Raw genomic sequence first — 23,015 nt, 5'->3', positions numbered from 1 at the left:
ACAGAGGTAGTGGATGCATTGGAGGTGATCTTCCAAAATTTGTTAGATTCTAGAACGGGTCCCAGTGGATTGGAAGGTAGCAAATGTAACACTGCTATTCAAGAAAGGACAATTAGGGATGGGTAATAAATGCTGGCCTCGCCAGCGATGCCCACATCCCATGAACGAATAAAAAAAAATCAGTAGCCAGGAAAATGCTGGAATTCATTATTAAGGAAGCGGTAACAGGGCACTTAGAAAATCATAATATGATTAGGCAGAGTCAACATGGTTTTATGAAAGGGAAATCGTGTTTGACAAGAGTAAGGATGTCTTACTACAATTGTACAGGGCTTTAGTGAGACCTCACCCGGAGTACTGTGTACAGTTTTGGTCTCCTTATCTAAGGAAGGATATACTTGCCTTGGAGGTATTGCAACAAAGGTTCACTAGATTGATTCCTGGATTGAGAGAGTTGTCCTATGAGGAGAGATTGAATAGAATGGACCTATACTCTCTTGAGTTTAGAAGAATGAGAGGTGATTTAATTGAAACATATAAGATTCTGAGGGGGCTCAACAGGGTAGATGCTGAGAGATTGTTTCCCCTGGGGGGAGACTCTAGAGCTAAGGGGCATAGTCTCAGGATAAGGAGTCGGCCATTTAACACTGAGATGAGGAGGAATTTCTTCACTCAGACGGTTGTGAATCTTTGGAATTCTCTACCCCGGAGGGCTGTGGATGCTGAGTCGTTGAGTATATTGAAGGCTGAGATAGATAGGTTTTTGGTCTCTACGGGAATCAAGGGATATGGGGATTGGGCTGGAAAGTGGAGTTGAGGTCGAAGATCAGCCAAGAGCGGAGCAGGATCAAGTGGCCGTGTGGCCTACTCCTGCTCCTATGTCTTATATTCTTATGTTCTAACAGTGCAGCTCAACCCCAATCACAGAAGACCATCTCCTACTGTTTGACTCTGGTATTTTCCATTTCCCTCAGTAGCCACCTATGAACAAGACTGAATTAAAGTAGAACCCATTGCTGCTGTAGACCTGTGCCCTTTAGGAGGTTACATAGAATTACATAGAATGTACAGCTCAGAAACATGCCATTCAGCCCATCTGGTCCCTACCCGATCAAACCCTTTCATAATCTTAAAGACGCTATCAGGTAAACCCTCAGTCCTCTCTTTTCTAGAGAAATGAGCCCCAGCCTGTTCAATCTTTCCTGATAGTTATAACCTCTCAGTTCTGGTATCACCATTGTAAATCTTGTTTGCACCTTCTCCAGTGCCTCAATTTCCTTTTTATAATTTGGGGACCAGGTGGATTGAAATTTATTTCATGTAAGACCCTCAAAGCCAGAAGACATTCATCCCATTAGTGTGGTCTGGACAGGAATTCAGGTCCAGAATTGATGGGCTGATATCTAATCAACTGCACCACTCAGTGCCCAGCTTTATATATAGACATTTAAGTTTCGTGTGAGATGCCTTTGTCACCTTCAGACTAGACGATTCCAAAGCTCTTCCGGCCAGCCTGCCATCTTCCAGAAACCTGTTCACCTGAAACCCTGCTGCTTATATCCTATCCCACACCAAGTTCTGCTCCCTTATCAGGGACTGGTAGGAGTGGAAGGGAGGTGTTGGATTTTGGTAACACTGGGGGAAGTTCTAGGGTGTGGGAGAGGTGTTTCATGGGGTGGGACCACTGGGTGGGTGTGCGGAGTGTATGTGACATTGATGACAAGGGTCATCTTGGAGTGTGGGAGGACTGCAATGGCAGTGGTGGGCTATGGAAACATTAGGGAGGAAGACAGCTGGGTGTGGGATTACGGGGAGAGGGGGGGTCTTAGGTGGATGGGAATAATGGGATTGTGAAGGCGGCATGCCGCTCAGAAAGTGGAAAGGGTGGGCAGAAGTGGTGAGAGGAGGCAAGATGGAGAGGGGACAAAATGACAGATGCGTGGAGCTGAAACAGTGAGGAGAGAGCAGCAAGCATCCCTAGATTCTGGAAGGGTCCCATCTGATTGGAAAATAGCAAATGTAACTCCTCTATTCAAGAAAGGAGGGAGTCAGAAAGTAGGAAGCTACAGGCCAGTTAGCTTAACATCTGTCATAGGGAAAATGCTAGAATCTATTATTATGGAGGTTATAGCAGGGCACTTAGAAAATCTCAATGCAATCAGGCAGAGTCAACATGGCTTTATGAAAGAGAAATCGTGTTTGACTAATTTATTAGAGTTCTTTGAGGAAGTAACAAGCAACGTGGATAAAGGGGATCCTGTGGATGTGGTGTACTTGGATTTCCAGAAGGTTTTTGACAAGGTGCCACATCAAAGGCTACTACAAAAATAAGCGCTTATGGTGTGGGGGGTAACATATTAGCATGGATAAAGGATTGGTTAACTAACAGGAAACAGAGAGTAGGCATAAATGGGTCATTTTCAGGTGGGCAAGATGTAACGAGTGGAGTGCCACAGGGATCAGTGCTTGGGCCTCAACTATTTACAATCTATATCAATGACTTGGATGAAGGGACCGAATGTATGGTTGCTAAATTTGCTGATGACACAAAGGTAGGTAGGAAAGTAAGTTGTGAAGAGGACATAAGGAGTCTGCAAAGGGATATCGATAGGTTAAGTGAGTGGGCAAAAATTTGGCAGATGGAGTATAAAGTGGGAAAATGTGAACTTGTCCACTTTGGCAGGAGGAATAGAAAAGCAGTATATTATTTAAATGGAGAGATTGCAGAACTCTGAGGTACAGAGGGATCTGGGTGTACTAGTACATGAATCACAAAATGTTAGTATACAGGTACCGCAAGTGATTAGGAAGGGCAGGGGAGTGGAATATAAAAGTAGAGATGTTTTGCTACAGTTGTACAGGGCATTGGTGAGACCACATCTAGAATACTGTGTGCAGTTTTGGTCTCCTTATTTAAGAAAGGACATAATTGCTTTGGAGGTGGTTCAGAGAAGGTTCACTCGACTGATTCCTGGGATTAGGGGGTTATCTTATGAAGAAAGGTTGGACAAGTTGGGCCTGTTTGCAATGAAGTTTAGAAGAATGAGAGGTGATCTTATTGAAACATATAAGATCCTGAGGGGACTAGAAGGGGTAGATGCTGAGGGGATGTTTCCCCTTGTTGGAGAGACTAGAACTAGGGGCCACAGTTTAAAAATAAGGGGTCTCCCATTTAAGACGGAGATGAGGAGAATTTTTTTCCCTCAGAGGGTCGTGAGTCTGTGGAACTCCCTTCCCCAGAGATCGGTGGAGGCAGGGTCATTGAATATTTTTAAGACTGAGTTAGATAGATTCCTGATTAACAGGGGAGTCAAAGGTTACAGTAGGTGGATGGGAAAGAAGGGTTGAGGTCACAATCAGATCAGCCATGATCTTATCAAATGGCAGAGCAGGCTCGAGGGGCCGAATGGCCTACTCCTGCTCTTAATTCATATGTTTGTATGTTCGTAAGCAGGAGGGTGCAGAGGGATGAGAGCTGAGTCAGAGCCGGTGCTTAAAAGGGTGAGAGGACACTCCTTGGGCAGGGGTGGGGGGGACATGGAGGGATTAGCAGTGAGCCTGAAGATTTTTGTGGGGCCAGGAGGGGCATGAATGAATACCCAGTACAGTAGCCCTGATGTAAAGTCCTAATATAAAGCCAGACTTTTGTTTTTTCCTTGATCAAGGCAAGCAAGTCCAAAAATGTTATAATATATTGAATGCTAATATTTAAGTAAATATTGTAATAGCTAAAATCGCATTGACATTTGATTTTTAACACTGGAAAAATGTGGTGGGAACAGATGATCGACAGCGCAGTTTATGTGCATCACAAGGAGCTTCACACTTGCTTCTCCAAAATGGGCATTATTGCCACCATGTCACCAAATTAAATGGCGGCATCGAGGGCCCAATTAATATTTTTTTACCAGGCGTTATCCACGCATGACAGTATCATGACAAAGATGTGCCATGGGCATGCTCAAAATCATGATTAGTAATCTCATAGTAAGGGATCCTCTGGGGAAGAGTGATCATAATATAAATTTCACATTGTGTTCGAGAGTGGCATACTTAAGTTCGACACTACAGTCTTAAACATAAACAAAGCCAATTACATAGGTATGAGGGGCGAGTTGGCTAAGGTTGATTGGGAAATTAGATTAAAAGATATGATGGTAGTTAAGCAATGGCAAAAATTTAAAGAAATATATCATAATTCTCAACGAACATACACTCCATCAAGGAATAAAAACTCCACGGGAAAAGTGATCCATCCGTGGTTAACTAAAGAAATTGAGGATAGTATTAGATTAAAAGAAGAGGCTTATAATGTTGCCAAGAAGAGTAGTAAGCCTTAGGATTAAGAGAGTTTTAGAAACCAGCAAAGGATGACCAAAAAATTGATAAAGAGGGAGAAAATAGAATGAGAATAAACTAGAGAGAAATATAAAAACAGATTGTAAGAGCTTCTACAAATATGTAACAAGGAAGAGATTAGCAAAAGAAAACGTGGGTCCTTAGAGGCTGAGACAGGCAAAATTATAATGGGGAACAAGGAAATGGCAGAGATGTTAAACAAATATTTTGTATCTGTCTTCGCAGTAGAGGACACAAAAAAACATGCCAGAAATAGTGGGGAAACAAGGGTCTAAGAAGCGTGAAGAACTTAAAGTAATTAATATTAGTAAAGAAAAAGTACTGGAGAAATTAATGGGACTAAAAGCCGACAAATTCTCTGGACCTGGTGGCCTATATCCTAGGGTTCTAAAAGAGGTGGCTGCAGAAATAGTGGATGCATTGCTTGTGATCTTCCAAAATTCCCTAAATTCTAGAACAGTCCCAGTGGATTGGAAAGTAGCAATTGTAACCCCGCTATTCAAGGAGGGAAAGAAAAACAGGGAACTAGAGGCCAGTTAGCCTGACATCAGTCGTTGGGAAAATGCTGGAATCCATTATTAAGGACGTAGTAACTGGGCACTTAGAAAATCATAATATAATTAGGCAGAGTCAACATGGTTTCATGAAAGGGAAATCGTGTTTGACAAATGTACTGAAATTTTTTGAGGATGTAACTAGTAGGGTAGATAAAGGGGAACCAGTCGATGTAGTATATTTGGATTTTCAAAAGGCATTCAATAAGGTGCCACACAAAAGGTTGTTACACAAGATAAGGGCTTATGGGGTTGGGGGTAATATATTAGCATGGATAGAGGATTGGTTAACGGAAAGAAAACAGAGCATAGGGATAAACGGGTCATTTTCAGGTTGGCAGGCTGTAACTAGTGGGGTGCCGCAAGGATCAGTGCTTGGGCCTCAGCTATTTACAATCTACATTAATGACTTAGATAGAGGGGCCGAGTGGAATGTGTCCAGGTTTGCTGATGATACAAAGCTAGGTGGGAAAGTAAGCTGTGAGGACGACACAAAAGTCTGCAAAAGGATGTAGACAGGTTAAGTGAGCGAGTGAGAAAGTGGCAGTTGGAGTATAATGTGGGGAAATGTGAGGTTATTCACTTTGGTAGAAAGAATAGAAAAGCAGAATATTTTTTGAATGGTGAGAAACTATTAAATGTTGGAGTTCAGAGAGAACACCAACATGAAACACAGAAAGATAACATGTCGATACAGTACGGAATTAGGAAGGCAAATGGTATGTTGGCCTTTATTGCAAGGGGGTTGGAGTACAAGAGTAAGGAAGTCTTACTACAATTGTACAGGGCTTTGGTGAGACCTCACCTGGAGTACTGTGTACAGTTTTGGTCTCCTTATCTAAGGAAGGATATACTTGCCTTAGAGGGGGTGCAACGGAGGTTCACTAGATTAATTCCTGGGATGAGAGGGTTGTCCTATGAGGAGAGGTTGAGTAGAATGGGCCTATACTCTCTGGAGTTTCGAAGAATAAGAGGTGATCGCATTGAAACATATAAGATTCTGAGTGGGCTTGACAGGGTAGATGCTGAGAGGTTGATTCCCCTGGCTGGAGAGTCTAGAACTAGGGGGCATAGTCTCAGGATAAGGGGTCGGCCATTTAAGACTGAGATAAGGAGGAATTTCTTCACTCAGAAGGTTGTGAATCTTTGGAATTCTCTACCCCAGAGGGATTGGATACTGAGTCATTGAATATATTCAAGACTGAGATTGATAGATTTTTGGACTCTAAGGGAATCAAGGGATATGGGGATCGGGCGGGAAAGTGGATTTGAGGACAAAGATCAGCCATGATCTTATTGAATGGTGGAGCAGGCTCGAGGGGCCGTATGGCCTACTCCTGCTCCTATTTCTTATGTTCTTATGATCAGGCCATGGGAATTAAGTGTGACAAGAAAGGAATGCAGTTGCAAGACAAAAAAGAGGGAGAAATGCACATTTATTGAGTCCAACTGGAACACTTCTAAAAGCTGATTAGGTCAATTGAAAATTTCAAAACTGAGATTGATAGATTTTTGTTGGGCAAGGGTATTAAGCGTTACAGAACCAAGGCAGGTAGATGGAGTTAAAATACAGATCAGCCATGATCTAATTGAATGGCAGAACTGGCTCGAGGGGCTGAATGGTCTCCTCCTGTTCCTATGTTCCTATGCAACTATCAAGGTGACTGGATTTTAGAATGCCCTTCCAAATATCTCTGTTGCAATAAAAGGCTACTTTCCATTCTGTGATGTCGTAATAGAATGGCTTTCGAGGTAAGAGTAACATGATTCTAAGGTTCAATAGATAAACCACCCCACTCTGTTTACGACACTCTTTAGCATTCTGTGGACCTTCCTGCTAATACACTTTGCTTTGAAGTCTATTGGCCCAATTATGTGCATGGGGAGAAGATTGTGTGTTATGACCTTGTTGCACAGAATGCAGGGAACATTGCTCATGATTTGCCAAAAAGCCTTATTTGTAAAGTTCATAAGATTATCTGTGAATACATTGCTTCCGGCATCTTGCACAGAAAAACAATGCAACACATACTTTATAGTGATGAAGGTGTTAAAACTTCATGTATCCTTACATGCTAGAAAGTTGAAAAGATAAATTATAAACTAATGGTTTTTGATGCAAGATATCTACACATTACAATCTGGCAAAATCAATTCACAGAATAACTCATTGGCAGGTACTGTACAATAAATACAGATGGGTCTTCAGGGGCCATTGACTCAACATGGAGTGCGTTAAGTATCTTCCCATCCAGCAGCAGAAACACAGCTGGATATATTAAAGAAAGTCCTTTGGTAGCTGTAAAAAGCCTGCAGAAGATGATTAGAGGAGGTTACTCTGTTTCTGTCTGTCAAATAAACATAGAAGTAATGACTGTAACAGCTGCACTCCCATTACATTAGAAATATATTAGCTAAATGCCTGTTTTAAAGCTGTACTACGGTCAGGATGCACATCACAGAGTCCATGGTATACAGAGCTTATTCAGCAGGGGACCCAACTAAATATCTGCCACTGACCGGTACGAATACAGCCAGAGACTTGGAGGAGAAAGTCTTGATTCAGATTCAGGTTGAGCCAAGTTGACAACACGTAACAAATGAATGAATGCAAGTGGCTGCATATGTCATCAGAATCTGAATGCACAAATATCTAATAGATGTGAATTTTCACCATTTGGACCTCAGCATTTTAAGGAAAACGCAGCCAAGCTCCAGATGTTTTATGTACCCTTTAGCATTAAAGGTACTGGATTGATACATTTACCTGCTTTAGATCGGTGTAGCTATACTGCAAGCTCCACACCACTGTGCACTCAGGCACAACGGAGCTCTTCACATGTTTTTTAAAATTATTATTCATATTCAGGATGTGGGCGTTGCTGGTAAGGCCGGCATTTATTGCCCATCCCTAGTTGCCCTTGAGAAGGTGGTGGTGGGCCTTCTTCTTGAACCGCTGCAGTTCACGTGGGGAAAGTACTCCCACAACGCTGTTGGGTAGGGAGTACCAGGATTTTCATTCCGTGATAAAGAAGAAACGACGATATATGTCCAGGGATACCTCCTGTTGATCAACGAGGACATGGTAATGGCAGCGATAACGGAGGAGTCAATGGTCCTATTTGTACCGTCAACCTGGCTGAATAAAACAGTGCTGAGATATTTTAGGGGAAGAAACCAGGGTAGGTGGATCAAAGATACGCTCGGCCCTGTTTGTGAAAATTGCCTGATCTCTAAAACTGGGTCAGTTATGACCCTTACCCATAGTGAAGTACTTACATTTCACTTTGGCCAAATTCAGTTTAGAGATGTTGGTCCCAGTTCAGCAGATGCACATCAACAAACTCTGCTGGTACAAGTCTGATAATTTTACTGGTTAATCACAAATTCAAGAGAGGGTTATTCTGATCACGTAAGGGAGTGGTGTTTATGTGCACCAAAGCACAAAGGAATATTGCTGAAGTGTTAGCAGCATAAAGGTGACCTTCAGTGCAAAGGAACTGAAAAGATTGCTGGAAAGGTCAGAGCTCAAGGCATGTCATGGTGCAACTCTTCTGAAGGACAGATCCTTTGAGAGGCATGACAGTGCTTTGAAAGAAGGATCTAAAGCTGCCGGAACTGATTGAGATGCCTACACTAGAATGTTAAAAAGGACCACTAGAACATATCACTACCAGAACACTGTGTGCCAATTGGCCTGCAGACAGATTGTCCTTGCCTTGACTTTCACAAGTTTTGATCTTCTTATCCTACTTTGTTTATAATATTAATGCTTGACAGAAATATTATTTTGATTTTGTAGGACTATTTGATATGGTTGAAAGAAGGCGAAGAGATAGTTTAGATTTCTTGAATACAAAGGGGTGGAAGTTATGTTACAGCTGTACAGAGCTCCGGTTAGATCCCATCTGGAGACTGTGTTCAGTTCTGGGCACCGCACCTCAGGAAGGATATATTGGCCTTGGAGGGGGTGCAGTGCAGATTCACCAGAATGATACCGGGGCTAAAAGGGTTAAGTTATAAGAACAGGTCGCATAGACAAGGCTGGCATTCCCTTGAGTATAGAAGATTAAGAGGTGATCTAATTGAAGTGTTTAAGATGATTAAATAATTTGATAGTGTAAATGGAGAGAAACTATTTCCTCTGGTGGGGGAGTTCAGAGCAAGGGGCATAACCTTAAAATTAGAGCTAGCCCTGAACGGGCATTTCTTCACACAAAGGGGAGTGAAAATCTGAAACTCTCTCCCTCAAAAAGCTGTTCAGGCTGGGGGTCAACTGAAAATTTCAAATCTGAGATTGATAAATTTTTATTAGGCGGGGGCATTAAGGAATATGGAACCAAGGCGAGTAAATAGAGTTAAGATACAGATCAGCCATGGTCTAATTGAATGATGGAACAGGCTCAAGGGGCTGAATGGCCGACTCCTGTTCCTATGTTCCTAGATTTAACTACTTTACACAGAGGGTGGTGACTACATGGTGTCGAGTGCCTGGGGAGATAAAGAAAGCACCTGCATTGAAAAACCACCTTATCACATTCTCAGGCTGTGTCAAAGTGTCTCACAACCAATTAAATTATTTTTTGAAGTATAATGATTATTATTATGTAAGCAACCCTAATAGCCAATTCTGTACATAGCAAGATCCCACGAACAGTAAATGAAACGAGTTGCCTATTAATCAATTTTTTTTTTGGTGGATTTAGTTGAGAGAAATATTGGCCAGGAAACCAGGAGAACTTCCAACTCTTTTCCAAATAGTGCCATGGGATCTTCAACACCCAAATGAACATTGAAAGAGGCAGACAGAGCCTCCATTTAACATCAATTCCAAAGGATGATACTTCCAACAATGCAGCACTCCCTCGGCAGTCCACTCGAGTATCAGCGCTCAAGTCCTGGAGTGGGGTTTGAACCCAAAACCTTTTAGCCCATAATGGGAGAGTGCTACCAACTGAGCCAAGCTGACAGTGCAAAAGAGTACTGATAATACCTACAATACTCAGTTCATTGTTATTTTATCACTTTTTCAACGACAACAAATATTATTGCAGCTGTAATTTCCGACTCAGAGCAAATTTGCAAGCGCTGGAAACAATAGAATTTAAATTTAATTTATCAAAAAAACTGCAGTCTTGCTGGAATCTGTTTTAGTGATGTTGGTTGAGGGATAAATATCGGCCGGAACAATTAATATCAGCACCGTGGGGTTAGAAGGGAGAAATATCGACCAGCGTTCCTTCTACTGGTCACTTTCTAGTGCCCCATGCTGGAAAGTGAACACGTGAATGTTGGGCGTGGACAGGGTTGGGCCCAACTACGATGAAATAGCCTGTCGACGCTCATCTTCTGGGCTCTCGCATGCTTTAGAACGGCCGCATGCCAGAAGGCAGCTTGTATCCCAACTCCAGTGTAAGCCAGCAGTTTCAGGAGAAGAGGGGAGAAAATTGGGAGCGGGGGGAGGGACGAAGTGGGGGGCTGGGGGAGGAAGTTATTTTATTAAGAAAAGAATTGCGACTTGAGCAAGGTATTGAAGGGCAGAATGAGTCAGGCACCTTCAGAAAAAGAGGAGAGGAAAAGGGAGAAAGTCGGAGGGGGAGGAAGTTAAGGGAAAGAGTGAAATGTAGTTTTCTCTCTCTACTTTCTCCTCTTCTTCCAACATGGCCCCATGATATTCCTTTGTCTCTGATTCTATTGAAGGCCTAATCTCATTTATTTTAAATGGGTTAATCGCTCTGTTAAAATAGCAGACAAAGAAACATCGTAAGAATGCATTTACTAATATCCCTAACAGTGATTTCTAGGCTTATGATTCCTGAAGACTTCGAAGGGTATAGTCTTCATATAGAAGTTTCATTCTGAATGACACTCGACTTAAACTCTTCATAACTGACTGTCCGAACCATAGCACAATGCCACTCGAACAGCACTGAGCGTGTGCATATATTTTTGGCATGCACATTAAGAAATTCCTGACAATAATGACTCTAGTTTTGGAAATTACTTTAGGATTTTGTTTCTCAGAAGGCTGTGGGATTTTAGCAAGTGCAAATTATTAACAATTTGTACCCCACTGTATATGAACTGAATATACATTCTGTAGAATTGAATTACAACCATCAAAGGTTGAATGGCCTTGGCGTTCACATATATTAATAACCCTGGCCGGCGTGGACTGAGTTACGCAGACCAGGAGGCCTCAGACCCGATCCCTCATCTATGCTGAGTTAGTTAGTCTTTGCTGGGGACACTAAAACTGTCAATCTCACAAAACAAAAGTGCAGATCATGTCCTCCCAGTTCATCCCACTGTGTTTCATAGAATCAGAGAGTCTCATAGCACAGAAAGAGGCCATTCGCCCCATCGTGCCTGTGCCGGCTCTTTAAAATAGCTATCCAGATATTTTCCTTCTCAAGTATTATTCCAACTCCCTTTTGAAAGTTACCACTGAATCTGCTTCCACCTTTCAGGCAGTGCATTCCAGTGTTTATTTTACCATTTGATATCTGGACGTATTGGTGTTGGGTGGCTGTATTAAGAGCAACACTGAAGAAGAAAACTTAATGACCCAGGTTATGCCTTCAAAATTAACTGGGTGAGCTGTGTTAACCTCCTGCCCTGTCCACTTTTGACCAGTTGGACAAAACTATCAGCAATAACAACAATGACAAGCGTCCCTCTGAACATATTAGAGATATAGTTCCTCTGTTCCTTCCGAAACAGAAGAAGGAAGAAATAAAGAAAATAAAATGTTTTGAAAACACAGTGAGAACATTATATTTTTCATATAATTCAACATGAGGGCAGTCAATAAAGATGCATTGTCTCTCTATTGTTCCATTATTCTCTTCTAAATACCAAGTGTCCCCTAAAAATGCAATATAAGTAATATTAATATAATTAGAAACAGAATGATCTTTACAGACAGGAGATAATACAGTAAATTACTAAGTTACTTCTGTTGAATGTCAGGTAGACATGAAATAAAAGAGAGGGAAAGTTCCTGAATGGAATGGGCTGTCATTATGAAGTAAAAGCACACATTGGACTAGCATTCTGAGCAGAATGTTCTAGAAGACAAAGTAGCCCAAAGGCAACGCTTCTTTCCCAAAACCAATGCCAATTTACAAAGAGTAAAATCCCTGTCCAGGCTCAGGAATTTTGGGGTCCTCGGTGGTTCAGGATTGACATGAAGAATGACCACTTGAGCATGATACCAATGTCCATGGGCAAGTCAAGACTTTCAGGAGAAGGAAGGAAAGGGATGATAGATGGGATGGGAGGGGGCAGAGAGCTGGTCAGGTCTGTAGAAAAAAAGTCTTTTTAAAGCACGCAATCATTAGCTGCCAAACTTAGACTCAGGCAATACAGAAACAATTACCACATTATAGAAAATTCTTCAAGACACAAACTATTGACAACCCTTGTGGTAAACTGATAATTAACTCTGGGTGATAATAATTCCAAATTCATAAGCTTTTTTTTTCAGCTATGTGTCAGCGTCACGAGAAATACCGAGAGCTTTTCACGCTTATTCCTCTCCAAATTATGTGAGTCATAAAATTAATAATACAACGATTGTGCAGTTGATATCTTTTACCACCCACTCTAGGTCAAAACTCCTGTTTGGATTTTGACAGTACTGAGCGTAATTATGCCCTTACAATGTTAAATCCAGGGATCAGCAGCCTTGTTTCTCAACAACAACTTGCATTTATATAGCGCCTTTAACATAGTAAAACATCCCAAGGCACTTCACAAGAGCGATTATCAAACAAAATTTGACACCAAGCCACATAAGGAGATATTGGGACAGGTGACCAAAAACTTGGTCAAACTTGGTTTTAAGGAGTGTCTTAAACGAGGAGAGAGAGGTCAAGAGGCAGGGAGGTTTAGGGAGGGAATCCGAGAGCTTAGGGCCTAGGCAACTGAAGGCATGGCCGCCAACAATGGAGCGATGGAAATCGGGGATGCGCAAGAGGCCAGAATTGGAGGAGCGCAGAGATCTCAGATGGTTGTGGGGCTGGAGGAGGTTACAGAGATAGGGAGGGACGAGGCCATGAAGGGATTTGAAAACAAGGACGGGAAATTTAAAATCGAAGCGTTCCCGGACTGGGAGCCAATGTAGCTCAGGGGTGATGGGTGAATGGGACTTGGCACGAGTTAGGATACGGGCAACAGAATTTTGGATGAGCTCAAGTTTACGGAGGGCGCTTGTCATAGATGCTCAGCTCAGCTGACCAGCTCGAGACTTGACTTGATGGATCCAAGTCAATACGTCTATATGTGAAATGCACCAACTGACAGTCTACGAGACATGACTGTGATACCAACCTTTTTTATTTCATTGATGGTGTCAGCTGTGGCTCAGTGGGTAGCACTCTCATGGCTGAGTCAATAGGTTATGGGTTCAAACCCCACTCTAGAGACTGGAGCACGTAATCTGGGCCGACACTCCAAACGCAGTACTGAGGGAGTGCTGCACTGTCAGAGGTACCACGTTTTGGATAAGACATTAAACTGAGAACCCATCTACCCTCTTGGGTGGGCAGAAAAGATCCCATGGCAGTATTTCAAAGAGTAGAGGAGTCCTGGCCAATATTTATCCCTCAACCCAACTTCACTAAAAAACATGATCTGGCCATTAACATGTTTGTGGGAGCTTGCTGTGCGCAAATTGGCTGCCACGTTTCTTACATTACAATGGTGACTACACTTCAGAAAGTACTTCATTGGCTGTAAAGCATTTTGGAACTTCCTGAGTTTGTAAAAGGTACTACATAAATGCAAGTTCTTTCTTTAAGTCTTATGGTATCTCGTCCGATAGGGTCGATTTCATGAGCACACGTTCCGCAGAGCCTTGCACGCTGGGAGTCTCAGGGATGCACGCCGTGATTTTCCGACCATTCATTTTAAAGGGGAGCTCGCTCAGTAAGCGGACCCTGCTAGGAACACATATTGATAAAGTTTATCCTATAATGTCCATTAGTTTTTGTATGAGACCTGTAGTCTGGTAATCACACGCTGTGCCTCTAACAGCCGTTTCCCACCCCCGCCCCACCACCTCCAACATTCTGCCTCATTAACCCATCCCCTTCTTCTCTCCCAATGAACCTTTTGCTCACTGTGTTCTATGAATTTCTCCAGGCTGTTACCACCAGTGCTTTTTTTTGCTTTGATCCACTGATTGATCCTCTTAAGCTATGGGAATAAAAATAGAAACTGGCGAATGCTGAAAACCTGAAGTTAAAAAAATTAAAATAGGCGAGAAACGCACAACAGGTGGGTCAACATCTGAAAGAGAAAGACACAACTCTCACACTTCAAGTTGTGACGAAGGGTCTCTGTCTGAAATATTTAACGTGACGTTCCTTCTTTCAGCTACTGATGGCCCTGCTCAGTATTTCGAACGCTACTTTTCATGTAAATTTCTGTGATGGTCATAAATATAAGATAGTCGCTAATAAATCCAGAGGGTGGTTAGAATGTGGAACTTTCTACCACATGGAGTAGTTGAGGCGAATAGCATAGGTGCATTTAAGGGGAAGCTGGATAATCACATGAGGGAGAAAGGAATGGAAGGATATGCTGACAGGGTAAGGTGAAGTAGGGTGGGAGGAGGTTCATGTGGAGCATAAACTCCGGCACAGACCAGTTGGGCCGAATGGCCTGTTTCTGTGCTGTACATTCTATGTAATTCTGTGTAATTAATGGTCAGTTGATGAATGTAAGTTTATTTCTTATATACAAGACAGCAATGAAATTGGGAGAGACATTTCAGAAACTTGCTCCAAGGAGCCATCTAGTGGCTAAACCCTGCAGTGACACCATGACAGTTGACATAGCAAAATTAATTGAGGAATGTTGACATAGCAACTTACAGTGGCAGATATGTTCAAAAAGGCACGCCCAAAAATTGTGACAATCCGGCAGCTTTAATGGTTACCTTACGTGATGCTAGCTCACAAATTACCAGGTTGACTGAATTCAATTCGACATCTTGCCATTGTGGGATTTAAACTCATGACTTCTAGAGTACTAGTCCAGAACCATAACCATTTGTCCACCAAACCTGTACTGATGGTGTAGGCATCGGTGCGGTGATCTGGAGCCAGCTAGGTGCAGCACTTGTAGTGACCGCCTGCAGCAAATTGCATGTGTGAAGCCTGATTTTGCCCAATAATTGTAATGGATGGAAGATCCCAATCTGCAGGCGCACGATTTCTCGCACTGTGTTCTGCGCGAGTGCCAATCCCTGTCGGGAACGCCGGATTGTGAAACCGGCCCCATAAACGTCAAATCCATGCTCCCGCTGATTTGCATATTCTTCGTTTGTTAATGCTAACAGATCTTGGTGTTCTGATTTAATATTAATCCATCAATCAGGCATCAAGGAGGGCTTTCCTCAACCTCCTGGACCACGATATTCATACGGGCTGAAACAGCAGAGAAAATACCGAAGGACAAATTGAATTAGGCCTTTCAGAGCCAGATTGCCAGGGCCTCAAGCCTACTTGTGGTCCTCGGACCACAGTTTGGTCACCGCTCCCCTGCTTCTCGGCCTTGTATTAAAAAGCAGGTGGCCAGGAGCGTGTTACAAGGTTGTAAAATAATGTGAATAGAAGAGAGGGGGGTCAGATTGTGTTAATCAAGTAGTTCATTCGTTTCTGGCCCACCCCTCTACCACCGACACTGTATTGTCCTACTGAGCCAACCACTATTCTCTATGCTCAGTTTTCTCCAGTTGCACAGAAAAACAAGGAAGCAGAAAATCCTGGTTTATGTTTACCTGCCTCTTACAAATCCTGTTATCCCACAAATGATAAAGAATCCAATAAAGCGACAGTGATTGTCAAGTGGTTGCTATGGAGCTTTTTAAGTTTTGAACACAGTATGAAGATGAGGCTGCAGTTGCTATGGTGGATTAGTATAATCCGGGCTGCACAATAACTCAGAAACCCAGCTGTGCCTGTCATGTGGAGGAATTGAATGAACAGAGTACCTTGCACATCTGTGATCAGATTATAGATTATCCCAATGTTAAATGTAATTCAACTGAACACAATTGTAGGCAAGTAATCCCTTGTGATTTACCTATTTTTAAAAAAAAAAATCAGAGATACACTTGAAGAATGATAATTGGGATACCTCAGAGGAAATTAAACTGCAACACATCATCCCCATTAAGTGAAGTCTATCGGTACTGATTTATATAAACTGGAACAAATCTGTGCCTGCCCAAAGTGTTGGGTTGCCAACCCTCCTGGATTGCCCTGGAGTCTCCAGGAAGAAAAGACTAATCTCCAGGACACCGCTGCGAGCAAATCTGGGAGAAAAATCACAGGGGCAATAAAATTGTGTTTTTAAAAACGTTTTCTTTGAACACTTTTGTTTATTAGTTATAAAAATATCGGACACGGGAATAAAGGCCGTTTGGCTGACAGCGAAGAATCATCCAATCGGGTAATAAAGAGTCTATTCACTTTCCGATTGGCACAGGTTGGACATGTCGGCTGACCAATGATGGGAATGTGGGGGCGGGGTGGGCGGAGGCAGGAGGTCATGTGTTGAAACCCTAGGAATATGTCCCGTCAGAGTTGGCAACCCTACCAACATGTCTCAGTTATAAGGGCCTCCCAACCACCATATGTTTGGCAGGAGTCTTACACAGGAGATTGCAATCTTTTGCACATCCGCCACAGGACTGCAATCCTTCATATGTATTGGCTGTGCCGGTAACTCTAAAATGAGAGGGAAAGCAAAGAAACACTTTGGAGACAAAGCTGTGCCAGTGTCTGTGGTTACAGTGAAAACCCTTCACCGAGGCCTGTGCATCCTAATATTTTAATAGAGGCCTTTTGCCATTGAAAGCTGTCTCTTGTGGGTATATATATTTTTCTTTGTTCGCTGATGTTAGTGTGTGAGTATAATGCATGTTGCGTTAACTATTGATAACAAGATTTACTGTTAGTTACAAAGGTTTGTGAAGCAGTCACAGGAAAAACAGCGACTGCCACCCAAAATGTAATGGATTTCATCCTTCGAACCTGCTGCGCTCCCCTATCTGGCTGGGCTGCCTCTAACTTGCGTCCTGAAGAGTGATAAGTTACATAGGAGCATAGGATCAGGAGTCGGCCATTCAGCCCCTCGAACCTGTTCCACCATTCAATTAGCTCATGGCTGATCTGTATCTTACCTGCCTTGGTTCCATAATATACATGTTATTATATAGATATACACAACTGTGCTATCAATGTACTCTGTGTGTTGAGAATCTATCCCACCAGCATTGCAAGGTGAAAACGAGTGTACAATTATTCTCGTTTGTAACAATAGTTTTTCTAAAAAATGTTAAATTTTAAAGATGTAGATTTTCTGGTCTGTTAACCGTGAACTGTTTGCTGCGTCTCCTGTTTCTGCTGCTTGTTTGTCACACTTGGTTTCTTGAAGTGATGTAAGAAACAACTCCGCAAACTTCGAGGAAGAGCGGAATATTCAGCCGTTGCTTTTTCTAACGTTCCAGCAGGGAAAAGGAAGGAAAAGTTGCCACTTTCAAAGTCCAATGCCACGTGGGATGTGGGGAGAGAGAGAGAGGAAAAGGATAAGAGGGCAAGAAAGACGAGGCAAGCAGAATACGTGACATTGGCCACCCCCTCCGGCCAGTTACCAGCTTGCCACATGTTACCCATGCTTATGTTTTTGGCGTGAGTCGTTCCTCGGGTATATGGCTCAGTAATGGGAATATTTAAGAGCCAGTGTCTGAATGATCCATTGAAGGAGAGTGTGTAGTGGTGAGAATGTGGTCGAGGCAAATAGCATAGATGCATTTAAGGGGAAGCTGGAGAAGTACATAGTGGGGAAGGGAATGGAAGGATATGCTGATAGGGTTAGAGGAAGATGGGTGAGAGGAGACTCGTGTGGAGCATTAACACTGGCATCGGCCTGTTAGGCTTAGTTCTACGCTGTAAATGCTATGTCATTCTATGTAATATGTTGCCCAAAAAAAGAGGAGGGAGGGGGAGGGGGGATTTTAAACCTGAGTGGATTTTGGGTGGTCGGGGAGGGGGTCGCAGGGCGAATGTGAAACATGCCCGCTGTCAGAACTTCCAGGCCCGGATACTGGGCCTCATCTACATCCCGCTGGTCAGCTTCCAGTCTGAAATGGGCAGAAAGTAGCAGCTGGCCGGCGGGCGAAGGGAAAGTTTGGGCAGCGTGGAGGCCTCTCGCCATCATGCAGGCAAGTCGCAGGGTCGTTTGAAATGCGTGTGGAGGAGGCCCAGGCTTTCCTTGTGGGGCTCGGAGGAATGTAGGAACAGGAGTAGGCCACTCAGCCCCTCGGGCCCGTTCCTCAACACTCCTGCTCCTCCTGGCTCCACAAAGGAATGTTCTGCACTCACCTTGGAGGATCTCTTCTGTCTGGAAGACCTGCCTCTGCCTCGCAGGTGGATGACCAGGCCTCACTTAAAATACCATCGGGATCCTACTGACAACACAGGACCACGATTGGCATTTAGGCACGAAGCTCCCGCCTGAGGCTAATGGGTGCCACATCCGCCGGCAAAAACCATCAGTGTTAAAATCAGAAAACTGTCGGGAACGGAATGGGAAATGAGGCTGCTCCATTTTGCTCTGTTCCCACCCAGCCAGGAGCGTTAAAATTTCCCCCGGGGTTTCTGCTACCTTCAAGTGGTGCGGAGAACCAAGAAGCTGGTGACACTACCAGCTGTGAGTGAAGGCATACCTGCAGCCTTTGAACAACAGAGTCCTGCAAACTCCAGCCTCCCATGCAGACATTCTTGCTCTGCGCCTGACATCTTATTTTCGACCAGTACTTACTCCACCACTGCAGTCAGAGCACAGCAAAGGTTTTGCTGTTGATTGACTGTTACTTTCATAGAATTACATGGAATTTACAGCACAGAAACAGGCCATTCGGCCCAACCGCTCCATGCCAGTGTTTATGCTCCACACGAGCCTCCTCCCACCTTGCTTTATCTAACCCCATCAACATATCCTTCTATTCCTTTCTCCCTCATGTGTTTATCTAGCTTCCCCTTGAATGCATCGATGCTATTCGCCTCAACTACTCCCTGTAGTAGTGAGTTCCACATTCTAACCTCTGGATAAAGAAGTTTCTCATGAATTCCTTATTGGATTTATTGGTGATTATCTTATATTTATAATCCCTCGTTTTGGACTCCCGCACAAGTGGAAACATTTTCTCTACGTCTACCCTATCAAAACCCTTCATAATTTTAAAGACCTCTATCAGGTCACCCCTCAGCCTTCTCTTTTCTAGAGGAAAGAGCCCCAGTCTGTTCAGTCTTTCCTGATAGTTATAACCTCTCAGTTCTGTTTTCACCCTTGAAATTCGGATATATTTTAAAGAAGGTTAGTTGCGTTGGGGAGGAGCAGTGTGCTTTGTGCAGACGTAGTATATTTACATTGGAATCATACAAGTGGAACATTGCTCCAATATTTCTGCTTTGGGTATGTGTATAGGGAACCCCAACAATCTGTGCCTTGTAACTTCCTAGTTAATGAGCGCCTCTCTTTATTTGTAGATCTGCTGACATTGGACAAATCCTAGATGTTGTCGTGAAAATCGTCTACGTAGGACTTGTCCAAGGCACTACAGACTGAGTTGGTATGAGAGTTGGTATGGCCTCTGTACATCGCTCTCCTCCTTTAAGTCGCTCCTTAAAACCTACCTCATTGATTAAGCTTTTGGTCATCTGTCCTAATATCTATTTACCTGGCTCGGTGTCAAATTTTATCTGATAATGTGAGGCGCCTTGGGACATTTTACTATGTTAAAGGCGCTGTATAACTGGAAGTCGTTGTCAAGAGCAATACGAGAGCTGAAAACTATGTACTGCTCCAAGGAAAAGAGGCGATCACTGCTGACTCTGCACAACAGGAGCCTAGCCTGGCCAGCAATGCTGATGGCAGGAAACATCTGGAGTGAATGCAGTGACTGGAAGACAGAGAGGGTGGCCGAAAGTTGGATTGTCTATGAGATATAGAGTAAAGAAAGAACCTGCATTTACATAGCACCTTTCACATCCTCGGGATGTCCCAAAGCAGTTTGCAGCCAACTAATTACTTTTGAAGTGTGGTAGGCAAACACAGAAGCTAATTTGCACGCAGCAAGCTCCCACAAACAGTAAATGAGATAATCTGTTGTGATTGAAGGATAAAAGAAGCATGAGATCTTTTACATCCGCCTGAACAGGCAGATGGGGCAATTTAATATCTCATCCAAAAGACAGAACATCACTTGGGGAGTTTGCTATCTGACTGACTTACCCAGCATGTTCTCGCACTCACCTGTTCCAATTTCCTCAAGGCTTTTTCTAACCATTTTTTGCACCCCTCCCCTCACCCGAATGCCACTTACACCAATGTAAAAAGCTGCCTTGCCCATCGATGCCATGGCTGACGTAGTGTTGCCCAATGTTCTGACATGCTGAGGCCTCGCAGGTTGCTCTCCCCAGCACAGCCAGCTATCACGTTAACAAGCCAGAAAACTTAACCTTTCTCAATCTTGGAAGCACAGTGTTTATTTTAATTTCCTGTTGGAGCGTCAAATTAGCAGGGCCTTCTCCGAACAGTTCTTGATAATTAAGTGTTAGTTAGCACTTAGCATCTCTGAGGCTTTTCACCAGTTAGTGTGAAAATTGTCCAAGAATGGATTCAACACTTGTTGGGGAAACTTGAGCATTTATTTTCACGGTTGTTAAATTTAATACGTTAACCCTACAGAGTTGGCGGGACCAGATTTCACATCTAATATTAAAAATAGAACAAAGTGCAGATAAGAAATCAAGGAAGCTTGAAACATAAAGATGGGTTAATACATTAACCCGTCAAGAGTAAAGCCTGTGCATGATTGTCACAAGATAACAAGAAAATTAAAAATGAAGCAGGCCATTTGGCCCATCTTAGTTCATCCATCCAGAGAGACCCTTCGGTCTCCCCACTGTAGCATCTAACTGTTTCTTAAATGACTCCAGGATTTTCGCCTCCATTACACTGCCTGGCAGTCCATTCCATGAGTTGCTCACTCTTTGTGTGAAGAATAACTTACTGATACCAGTCTTAAATTCACCTTCTACTAGTTTGAACCTGTGGGCCCTTATTGCAAACGTGGTCTCCTCACCCCACCTCAGATGTCTTCCTCATCACTTGCCAATAAAACAGATCTGTTAATATTCTATAAACCCCCCCACATCCCGAATCCCCTTTCTCGACAATGATTGATTCAGTTACGTTTTAAAGGTATCAACTGACCCTGAATTAACTTTACTATTGTGTTTATAGCACCCTATAAAGGAAAGCTGCTAAATGGCAAAGGGAGTAGAGGGGTTGCTTCACAATGTGGCACTTGAGATGGTCCTAATGATCTTGAGATTACCCCCGGATGATGGAGCAGTGAGGCTAGGGATTGAGCAGCAATCAGAAGTCAAAAGAACAGAAGGTGCAGGATGGTGTGTGTTGCTGGAGAAGATTCCCCAAATTGGGTACGGCAAGGTTAAGGGGGGGGTTTAAAAGTGAGAGCGAGGATCTCTAAGTCCACAGAGAGACAGAAAGGGGACAGAAGTGACAGGAGTGAGGAACTTTGTGTGGGAGAAGACTCGGGCCATTTCTGGATGAGCTAAAGCTTATGTAGGATGGAGGCATGGAATGAGAAAGGACCATTCATCTCATCAGGCCCACTTCTTCCACAGCCCATTCTCCATCCCTCTTGTGGAGTCGACTTCATTTACTTGAGGGAAAATCGTGAATAAACACGCTGTAACCCCAAAGGGAATCAGTGAACTTGCAGACTGTCAATCTCCGCTCCTCTGTTTATCAATCCTGACCAGATGCCTCTACAAATGACCCTCTTTCTCCATCTCCCTCTCTCCCAGTATCCCAGGGGACAGAGTTGCCCTTTGAAGTATTTGAACATCTGAGCTTATGCTAATCCTTATCATCATTAATCTCTTTCATAATCAAATATTTATTTTGTGAAATGAATCAAGCCTGTATCAACTGATTTTACAAGAGTCTTTTGCACAGATATACTGCTCAGTCGCGAACATAAAATTGTAACATCCAGTCTCACTTCTGGCTTACTAATTTTGAACCTGCATCCTTCAGTTCCATGTGTACAGCAATAATGAAACATCCTGCACAAACCTTTATCATCTCTGCCTCTCAGAACTTAGAATTTATTTTTTAACATATATATATATATTCTACAAAAGTGCCTGTTCCCAAGACCACTGCTGATTAATGTAATTCCAGATTGCTGAGGTGAAAACACAGCAGGAACGTATTTAAATTAGAGAATTAATATTAACTTGGCAATGTGAATCTGCGCCTCGCTCTGCCTAACAGGGTATATATTTTGTGCTCCCTTGCTTGAAACTGTGTTCGGCAAAGCTCTGCCTCTCATGCATATCAACAGAATTCAATGCAGGCCTCAGTGGTCTTAAAAGAAAAGATAAGTGCAGTGTAACTCAAGCAGCACTTGGGGGCACTCACAAGCTTTGAAAATGTTCGACAGTGCTGCATTTAATGAGGGACTAGCGACACCTTATGTTTGAATTTTGAATCCACGCCTTTCAGAGCAATCCCGGGCAAAGCCTTCACGGGAATTCTTCTGCTCTTTTTTTGTATCTTCTTCTGGCATCTGATGGTTGATCTTAAGAGGAGCCCACTGTACGTTTCCAGAAATTAATTCAATTGGGAATGGACTTGGACACTGGTAATTTCTTCAGTCATAGTAAGTCATGCAGAGATTGGCCAGTGCCAGCCAGCATTTACACAGGAGTGATCAATTGATTGATTAGGTTCCAGTTTCACTCGAAGACTTAAGCCCAAAATCTAGGGTGGGGCTTGAAGGCAGTATCAAGGGAGTGCTGCATTTTTGGAGGCGGCGTCTTTCTGATGAGATATTAAACCGAGGTTCCATTTGTCTGTTTCAGGAGCTCAGGTGCAGAAGAGCCATGACAAAACGGACAAGGGGAGGAGAGTAAACAGGGTCATGACCAGACAGGACAGGTGATCACGATTGGGGAACAGAGGATAGGAGTTGGGAGAGACTCGAGGTGA

At 43.2% G+C, this 23,015-nt stretch overlaps 1 protein-coding gene across 50 annotated transcripts in view; it reads right to left on the bottom strand.

Annotated features, from left to right (window-relative positions):
• LOC137304833 (CUGBP Elav-like family member 4) overlaps window positions 1-23,015 on the bottom strand; it is a 580,712-nt gene that overhangs the window by 79,310 nt on the left and 478,387 nt on the right. The gene's annotated exons all lie outside the window — the stretch shown is intronic.

This window comes from Heptranchias perlo, chromosome 38 (assembly GCF_035084215.1).
Source record: "Heptranchias perlo isolate sHepPer1 chromosome 38, sHepPer1.hap1, whole genome shotgun sequence".
NCBI lineage: Eukaryota > Metazoa > Chordata > Chondrichthyes > Hexanchiformes > Hexanchidae > Heptranchias > Heptranchias perlo.
This window is presented reverse-complemented; position numbering and strand designations above follow the sequence as displayed.